The 10,236-nt window shown below is 46.7% G+C and overlaps 1 pseudogene; it reads left to right on the forward strand.

The window, feature by feature from the left end:
* Nucleotides 1–2,472: 2,472 nt before the first annotated feature.
* The window catches only part of LOC110304537, an 8,452-nt pseudogene continuing 688 nt past the window's right edge, over nt 2,473–10,236 (forward strand).

Consider the following 10,236-nt stretch of genomic DNA (forward strand, 5'->3'; position numbering starts at 1 on the left):
TGGGTGAACACACACTTCATTGTGTTTGACAAAATGAAATCAAAGGCAGACCAACAGCTGGGTTAAACTCTTTATATAGGTTTCTCTACTTTAACAATGTTAGAGAATGGTTTAGATATAAAAAACTTTTAAATTGCCAGGCATGATAGTGCACACCTTTAATCCCAGTACTCTGTAGGCAGGAGCAGGCAGGATCTCTGTGAGTTCAAGGCTAGCCTGATTTACATAGAGGGTTCCAGGACTATACAGTGAGATACTGTTTATAAACTTTAAAAAGGGGGGGGAGGAACTATGCTTGGACTATAGTGTTAAGGAAAAAATAATATATATATAATATATATATGTGCGTGTATTAATATAATATAATAATGTATATATACACACATTTATATACATATATATTATAACAACAATTGACAGTTTGCAAAGAGATTTTTTCCATTGTATTAGAAGGTTATTTCTGCAAGCTGAGACAATGGATAATTTTGTCTTTTTTTCTTTTTAATTTTTACATGTCTGGGTGTTCTGAATGTGTATCTATGTGCAAGGCCAGGAAGGCCAGAAGAGGGCATCAGGTCCCCTGGGCTGTGAACCACCATGTGGAAGCTGGGTCCTCTGCAAGAGCAGCCGATGCTCTTGTTTGTCTGTTTGTCCAGACAGGGTCTCACTATGCAGCCTTGGCTGGCCTGGAACTCTATGTGGTGACTTCTTTCAGTCTTCTTTCTTTCTTTCTTTCTTTATTTATTTATTTATTTATTTATTTATTTATTTATTATTATATGTAAGTACACTGTAGCTGTCTTCAGACAGACCAGAAGAGAGTGTCAGATTTCATTACGGATGGTTGTGAGCCACCATGTGGTTGCTGGGATTTGAACTCCAGACCTCCGGAAGAGCAGTCAGGTGCTCTTACCCACTGAGCCATCTCACCAGCCCCCTTTCAGTCTTCTTAACCACCGAGCCAACGCGCCAGCCCCTGCATTTTTTCCCTTACACTAATGTTTTTCTGAATTCCTAAGTGATAAGGAAAAGGTAATTATCTTAAAGGAGCAAGAGCTGAGTTGCTGGGAAGGGTCAGAGCCCGGTGGATCTCACTGCACTACCCATGTCGGGAGGGGCACCACTGGTGTCTTCTACATCCAGGAAGCATCTGCAGGATATTACCAACACTGTGCAGAACCCACATTATTAATATTTTTACATAGAGTCTTCAGGGTTTTTGTTTGTTTGGTTGGTTGGTTGGTTTTGGTTTGGTTTGGTTTGGTTTGGTTTGGTTTGGTTTGGTTTGGTTTGGTTTGGAGGGGCTTGGCAGCAAGTTTTTTTTTCTTTTCTTTTCTTTTTTTCTTTTCTTTTCTTTCTTTCTCCCCCCCCCCTTTTTTTTTTTCTTTTTCTTCTTTTTTGGGACAGGGTTTCTCTATATAGTCGTAGCTGTCCTGGAATTCAGGACACCTATAGACTAGGCTGGCCTCGAAATCTGCCTACCTCTGCCTTCCACGTACTGGGATTAAAGGCGTGTGCCACCACTGCCCAGTCCATTTTAATTTTTTTTACTTTATGTGTATGGGTGTTTTTCCTGCATGTATGTGTGTGTACTAAGTCATGCTGGTGCCTGCAGAGTCTAGCAGAAGGCATTGAATCTCCTGGACCTGGAGTTATAGACCATTGTGAGCCACCATGTGGGTGGCTGGGAATCAAACCTGGGTCCTCTGGAAGAGCAACCAATGTTCTTAACCACTGCGCCATCTCTCCAGCCCCCTTGTCCAATTTTTAACATGTCACAAAATAAATTTTGAGGTCAGGTTATAGTGACCTCTACTTCACTTGAGCAGTTTTAGACTCAGAACTGGCACAGGCCCAGTAATTCCGTAGTTGTACAGGTGTTCACATGTGACCATCACTTGTGCAAGAAAGCTGTCTCTGTGACCTTTGCTGGGCTGTGTCCTCTTAACATGCTGCTGAGCCAGCACTCAACACAAGAGCCTAGACTCCTCCTTCCTCCAGAAGGAGCCTCTGGAACGTGTCAGGGGTCAGTCCAAGGCTCAAGAGCCACTTCTCCGTTTATGCAGCCTTTTTATAGCATCCAGAGCATATGTAAATATCCAGCTTCCTATTTAGATAAAAGCTTTGTTTGTTTTCAAGGCCACCCTGAGTCTTCTCACCCTCTAGGATGGTGAAAAGCACGCTTCTGCTTCCTGCAGGGGTTTTGAAATAGCCAGGGCCATTTGCAACCTTTAACCATGAAAGATGATTGCAGGGGAGGCTGCGATTCACAAGCCACACGGCTTCCCCAGCCTCTGCCCCATCACTTACTCAGAATCTGGCCTTCTTTCCACTCATTGTGGACCCTACGCAGAGGACATGTATCCCTTACTTTTCATTGATGTCAGCAGGGTAGTGGTTAGGACTAGGTGGGAAACACTCTGTCCCATTCAGAGCACCACTGAGAATCCAAGGACCGTGGGCCCCGCTGATATGGATCGTGCTACGGCCATGTCATTTGGATTGTCTACTGGCTCCTCCTCCCTACATGGTGCCTACCGTCGGGAAAGCCCAGAGCAGGTATCTCACCAGATAGCTATGAACGTGAAGACACAGTTGAACCAGAAATATATACATAGCGGGCCAGTGGCCTCCCTGCACAACCCGAATGTCCCTGGCTGGAGGGGCAAAGGATGCGGGAGGCAGCACAGCCAGCACTGCCCCCGCTCCCTGCTGTAAACGGAGGCCCTAAGAGCTTGGTTTACATTTTCAGTTTAACACACATCTTCGAATAGCGCTCTGGATGCCTGATTTGCATTTCCTGAAACCACCAGGTGAGCAGCTGCGGAGCAGATTCCGACGGGATGCTCAAGGCTGACTGCACACAGAGGCTTCCATGTGCCTCGCTCAGCAGGTTCAGGTGTGACCCCTATGGAGGGTGGACTCCGGACCGAACTGGCATTCTCTGAGCTCAGTGACCATTTCGCACACCGAATTCATCTGCGCAATTGTGCTTAGCTGTCCCCGGGTTAACTCCACGTTTGCATGAAGATCAAAATGCTTACTTTTGAAAAGTTTGGTTGTCTTCGTCGTCTGTCTTATCTGGGAAGACATTCCTGCTTGGAATTTCCTGGGCTTTTCTTTTAAATGGAGAACATGGAGAATGTGAGGGCAGGGCTGGGGTGCCTTCTCTCTTATTGGTTTTTGTTTGTTTGCTTGTTTGGTTTTTGTTTTTTGGTTTTTTTTTCTTTTTCCAGAAACAACAGTTGACAAATATTCTTCACTCTCTTGGTCCTCTCTGGACAGTTAGGATCTTACTGTGGCCATTGCTTTCTTGCCTGACCTAACCCAAATCCTATAGATGGCCGTGATTCTGCCTTATTGAATGTTTTTCTTTTCTTTCTTTCTTTCTTCCTTTCTTTCTTTCTTTCGTTCTTTCTCTTTTTCTTTCTTTCTTTCTTTCTTTCTTTGAATTACAGTTTACACACATAAGGAGCTCATGCACACAGCACTCACGTGGATCTCAGAAGGCAACCTTTGGGGGTCAGTTCCTGCCTTCCACCATGCGGGTCCTGAGGATTGAACTCAGGCAGGCCCTAGGGCTCTTTTATTGTCTGATCTACAAAGCAAGTTCCAGGGCACATAGTGAGACCCTGCCCTAAACAAACAAACAAACAAACATACAAAACAAAACAAAATTAAGAAAGATTCTAAGCATACCTGAAATGTATGAAGCTTGGTATCACAAAGGAACTGGACTATGGAAAAGATTCTATCAGCATTCGTAGCCTAGGTCTGTCTGTATAAGAAGAATCTTTAACAGGGACTTGGGCCCAGAGAAGCTAAGCAACCTACTGAATCAAACCCCTTATGCAAGTTTCCTCCCTCCTAGGCTGGAATGCTCCTGCCTGTGCCCTTCAATGTTACACCTCTGCATGTCCATGTCTATGTAGACACTTCAGTAGACTGGAAATATTGCATGCTGGGCTTTAGGGTTCCTTGCTGAAATGAGCCTTGCCTCTTCTCTCAGACCGCTTTGCTGAAAAGAATGTTAGTGGTCTTCACTTGAAGTTGTCCCTCCCTGGGACATACAGTAACCAGGAGACAAGGGAAAGAAGAGGCCCTGGCTACAAGAGACAGGGTCACTGACAGGAAGCAGCCTCACAGAAGAGCCTATGCTGACCCAGTGGTTGTTGTGTGTGGTGCTGGATTGGACTCAGGACCCTGTGCATACAGACAAGAACTCTACCACCAAGCCACTCCCCCAGTCTCTGCACTGACTTCAAAGCATGGCTTACGAAAGGTCCTGGCTCACCAATGGAGCTCAGGCCTACAAAAACAGGATGGTACTGGTGTAAAATAGATGCCTGCATCGATGCTGTCTGACAATACTCCCAGATCACACTGCTTTAGGAAAGCCATTCCCATGTTCAGCATCCTCAAATACTGGAGCCACCTGGGTAACTGTCTCCCTGATCCACACTCCTATCCAAATGCATGCAGGTCCTCTGGGGAGTGGGAAACAGAAGTTGAATCTAAAAGACACTGGCTTGTCCCTGAAGAAATGGCACAGAACCAGGAGAGGCAGGTTGACTTTGGACAGGGGAGACATCCTGTGTGCTCCCCTGTGAGATACGGAAAATAATACTTTTTAAAGCACCTTTGGGAGGATTATTGTTTGTAGCTTCTGCAGCTCCTCTGTCTCTTTCCTTAACAGGGTTTCTGTGGAGAGAGGCTGCTGATAACAAAGCACCCACAGGTGCCGGGTGCTAGTTCATCACTGTAGATGCTTCTCCATACATGATTGGGCTCATGGGTAGGTGCCATCGTGACTCCTCCAAGCCTCCAGCATCCCAGAATCAACCATTACAGTCTCTTGGGAAATGGGGATGGGTGTATCATAGAACTTACAGAATGGGGATGGCTGTATTGCTTAATTCACAGAAGGGGGTTGGGTATATCATAGAACTCACAGACGCTCTTGTGTCTGTGAGAGTAGCCTCTGTCTTCCTCCCCCTCCTTCCCAGAGGGCACTCTGTCCCTGATGTCACAATGAGATTGACAAGCCATCAGTCTGAGCGCCCACCACCCCCATGATGGACAGATATGATGGCCTCTCTCTGAAGAAGCCACCAGCACCTGGTTCAGGTGTAGGAGCAAACACCTGCTAGGCACCAACCTGGTTCTGCCACTCACCCTGTGACCCAAGCCAAGCCCTGTCTCTCTGGGCCACAGATTCTCCACTGTTAGATGGATGGATCTGGAAGAAGTCACTTTAGCAAAGCCTCAGATTTGGTGACAATCTGAAGAGTGTCATCTTTCTCCAGAAAGTGTTTCCTTCTCCATCCCTCCCAAACAGCAACGCCTCTTCTATGCTTTCTGGGTACCATGTTTTAGGTTCTTTTTAACAAAATCTGGTTTTACAAGATCTTTCTTCCCCAGCCCTGTACCTACCACAGAGACCAAGCTGGTCCTAATGCTGGTGACCAAAAGCAACCCTCTTCCTCATCTGAACTCCATTTCCACTTTGAACCTTATGCCAAGTCTAAGGCTTATCAGCCACGGGTGTATGAATTACCATATGAAAGAACTTAGTTGGACCCCATTTAAAAGAATCACCATTTCGACTTAGTGAAGAAAAAAAAAAAAAAACTAGTTCTTCGGAAAAATACATATAAATGCCTCTCTAAATAGCCAAATCAATTTAGGACCATAGAAGACGTAATTATGTCTGTGTAAGATAAAAGCACTCTCCAGTAGTGGCAAAGGGCCAAGAGACAACATGTTATGCAGGGCCACCCCAGAAGCTGGTGCCTGGCCAATGGGAGACCATGAATAGGGTGTGCGATCCACTAGCCAAGCCCTGCACCTAGTAGTTCTGTGCATTCAGAGGGAGGGACTGGTAGAACTCAGCAGGGGCGCTTGTGTGTGCTAGCAGACTGCTCCAGCAAGAAGAAATATGTCTTTGCTTACTAATGTATATGCTGTTTCCCAAAGGCTGAAACCAGAAGCCCAGGCAAAGTGGGGTGTATACGAGATGCTGTTGTAAAAGTAGTCTTGGTTGCCGTGAGATACTTACTCTTCCCAGATGCCTCCAAAAATAGACCCCAAATGGGTCCCTCTCACTCAAAGCTCAGCCTAGCCCTCTGGCCCAGCCTAACTTGGGGTCCTCATTACCGGTTCAAGCCTGACTTAAAAATCCCAAACCCACCAGATGTGATGGCATGCCCTTTTAATCCCAGCACTCAGAAGGCAGACAGAGACAGGCAGATCTCTGTGAGTTCAAGGCCAGCCTGGACTGTATGGTAATGAATCTGAGATGGCCAGTGCTGGCAGTATGGTGGCGGCCATCCCTGACACCCACAGCCTCACAGCTCCAGTGTGGCACGAAGAGTCATTTTATTCAACATGAGAGCAGGCCACAGACAGACCTGCCCATCTGTTCTCACTTCTGTCTTTGGGGAAGCCAGCATAAAACAGACTGGGAGAGAGAGCAGGGAGACCCATGGAAGGGGACACATGGCCTCAGAGACCTGCTGTCCTGGGGAACCCACAAGCTGTCTGCCTCCCATCCCTCCCGCCACATCTTCTAGTCACCTCCTTTCTCTCCACACTCAGTCCCACACAGGTGACCCCTATGTCTGACTAGGCTAGCATGCCAACCTAGCAGTACTGACTGCTGCCTGGACAGGTTTTCTAAGACAAAACAGCTACACTGGGGAGAGGAAGGGAGAGGCCTCAGCAGGTGCCCGTGAGGAAACAGTGAGGACCTGGGAGTTCCCAGCCTCAGCACCGAGCTGCACACCCAGGTGTCTCCTGAGCCATGCCCCGCCACAGTTCAGTGCCGCCCGCTGAGACCTGAACTATCTTGTCTGCTGTCCAGTTATAAATTAATCTTGTGTCATCAGTGATTAACTTACTTGAGCCCCAGGAGTTGCTGAACCAAAACAGCCCCTTAGGGCGAAAGAGTCTCCACTGTGGTGCCCTGTGTGCGTGGATCTGTCTGTGACCCAAGGCACACTGCCCTTTGTGCTCTGTCAGCAGGGGTGTTGGGGACAGCCAAGACACGGGTCCTAATCTGGGTGCTGTTGCCCTGGGATGCTCACTGGGTCCCTGGAGGTGGGGAGCCACATTCTGGGGGTCGTTTCTCTTGTGAAATGAGGGTAGGGTGAAGTTGGAGTCACCTGAATACAACAGCCTGGGTTAACACGGAAGGAAAGGGAACCCCAGCTGTGGTAGCCTCTAGACATGGAAGGGACCTGGGGACATTTCGTAGTACATAAGCTGCATGGTGTGGAAGGGGAATAGGCCTACCTTGAAGGCAACTTCCCAGTTCTATAGAAGACAAGAGAGAGACCTGGACTGGCCTAATATCACCCCAAAGAGACAATGAGAGGAACAAGAATGAATATCAAGTCACATTTGTATGTCAACTAAAGGCTTAGTTGTTTATCTAGTCCACAGCTAGGACTACATAGAAAGACCCCATCTCAAGAAAGAGAGATGGGCAGAGGGAGGGAGGGAGGGAGGGAGGGGATGTATAAAAACCATCCTGATTGATGTCAGCCAAGTAGGAGACTCAATCTGCTAAGGGTATATTTCTCATCATCATTGCAATTAAAAGGCACATTGTAAGTTTGAATCATTTAAAAACGCATGTCCATGCTGGGTGTTGTGGTACACACCTATAGAAAGATTCTGCATTCAAGATCAGCCTGGGCTGCATAGACTGTCCCAGGTCGGTCTCAGTCACATAGTAAAGTCCTGTTTCCAAACCCAAACCCAAAATAAAAATAAAAATAAATCTTCATCAAAGGAACCCTCCCTGGGGCTGTTGAGACGGCTCAGCAGGCAAGGGCATTGGCCTCCAAGCCTGAGTTCAACCACCAGGACCCACACGCAGGAGAGAGAACTCCCCCAAGTTCTCCTCTGCCCTCCACACAAGCACTGTGACATGTGCATCACACACTCACATGCACATGCACACACACAACCACACACACAAAACTTAAATGAAAACATGGCTTAAAAATTAATTCCCCTCTCCAATTTATTATAAAATCTATTCACATACAGAGAAACCCTGTCTCAAAAAACCAAACCAAAACAAAACAAAACAAAAAAACCTATTCATAGAAGCAATTGAGTTGTTGTGTTTTGTTTTTTGTTGTTTTTTGTTTTTTTTAATTATAAACTAAATGGCAGAGAAGTTTCTGGACTATTAGTACCGAATACATTGAAAGAAAAGCCTAAAACTATCAGCTGAATTTTAGGTGCTAAAACCCCTCTGCCTTTCCCCCTTGTCTATAAAACAAAAGAAGACTGGGAGTGTGGCTCAGTGGGAAGGGTTTGTCCAGTATTCATGAAGACCTGGGTTGGTTCCCACCGCTTCATAAATGAAGGAGTGAACTAGCCGGATAGCTAAGGATGGCTTTGAACTTCTGATCCTCCGCTGCATGGCCAGTTCCAGGGCTACAAGAGACTGTCTCAAAAATTAAATAACTAAGCAAATAAAACAACCCCTGCTGCTCTTGGTAGATATGGTTGGAGTGAGTTATTTTGACCCTCAAATATTTCAAGTTTTAAAGCATAATCTGATATCTATGTTCATTTCTTTTTAAAGTGATTTTTTTAATGATTGATTTATTTTTATTTTATCTGCATCGGTGTTTTGCTTGCATGTATGCCTGTGTGAAGGTGTCAGATGCCCCGGAACTGGAGCTACGGGTAGTGGTGAGCTGCCGTATGGGTGCTGAAATTGAACCCTGGTCCCTGGAAGAGCAGCCAGTGCTCTTCATCACTGAGCCATCTCTCCCGCTCCTCAATGTCCAATTCTTATGTCTTCAACGTTGCATGAAACAACACCTTAAATATGTGGAAATGCACATGGTTTGAACAGAAAGAGAAAGCAAAGAGATGAGTGAGGGCAAGCCCTGGCCTTCCTTTGTGAAGAACATCTATATAATATTGGATGTTCCCAGAAAAATCAAGGGTGATGAGTCACAGGCAGAATTCCAGGAACCAGGTTTGCCAGCTTGGTTTTACCCAAGTCAACCAATTAGCATGCACTTCTCCACAAATCGCCACAGGTTTGAAGTTGTCTTCTGCCTGCCTTCTGGATCTGAGCCATCCTTAAGGAAAAACCCTGTCTTCCCTCATTCTATAGCGGCAGAATACCCATCATGCTTTGGCTTTGCCTAACTCACTCGACAAACCTTGAGGCTAAACTCGGGGAGTAGATGGTTGGTTGTTGTTTCTAACCCACCCTCGTATTTTGCAGAATTCCCACCCCACCTGTGGTCTGCTGCTGAACTGCCCCGTGGTAACTGGGAATGGGTTCCTTAGCAGACTGTTCGCAGATTCTGTTGTTGGCTGGAGAGACCCGCAGGCAAACTCAGTTTCCATGTTACGTCCCCTCTGTCCCAGTTCAGCCTCTTCGCTGCTGCTGCTGCCCTGAAGGCAGATCTCACTTCCGCCTCAGGATGGGGTGGCTTCCTGGAGGAATCTATCCCTCCACTCTTGCGAGTGAAGAGCACAGCCACACTTTCTGAGAATTTGCCCTGTGCTCCGGCTAAACACTGAGCACAGTTTTCACACCAAGGCAGGCTGAGCACCCTGTTCAAAGATCACACCTGTTTTCCAGTCCGTGACACTTCAACTGGTAGAACTGTTCAACCTCGGCTTCATTTTAAAGGCTTCTAGGAAACCCGTTTAAAGAGAAAGACGGAGACGTGGTGGTGAATGGCCGTCATGCAGCATGCCAAGGCAGGCAGGTTTCTGTGAATTTTAGGCAAACTCTGATCTATTGGTTGAGTTTCAGGACAACTGGGGCTGCATAGGGAGACGCTGCCTCAAGGAACAAAACAAAACAAAAAGAGAAAAAGGAAGGAAAAAAAGTAATTTCGGGGCTCCCGCTGTCACGTGACTCCAGAAAGATGGCGGGAGCATTTCGTGGCGCTCCAGAGCCTTCTGAAGGCCTCCTCAAAAGATGCCATCAGACAACTGTGCCAAGAAAGCTTCTCCAGTTCATCCGTTGACTCAAAAAAAACCTCCTAGATAATACATGTTCCAGCTTGTCTTGAAAGACCCACAACGTGAGGACTCCCTCACGTTCTGACTCAGGAGAGGCGACACCCCAAAATCACCCACAAGAAACGATCTTGCTGCAACTGCAAGAGGATTTTTATTCGAGAGCGTTCTCGGGCCCATGGTCATACACCACGCAGGGGTAGAGGACCATGGCGCCCTGAGTAGCTG

The sequence above is a fragment of the Mus caroli genome, chromosome 11 (assembly GCF_900094665.2).
Source record: "Mus caroli chromosome 11, CAROLI_EIJ_v1.1, whole genome shotgun sequence".
Taxonomy (NCBI): domain Eukaryota; kingdom Metazoa; phylum Chordata; class Mammalia; order Rodentia; family Muridae; genus Mus; species Mus caroli.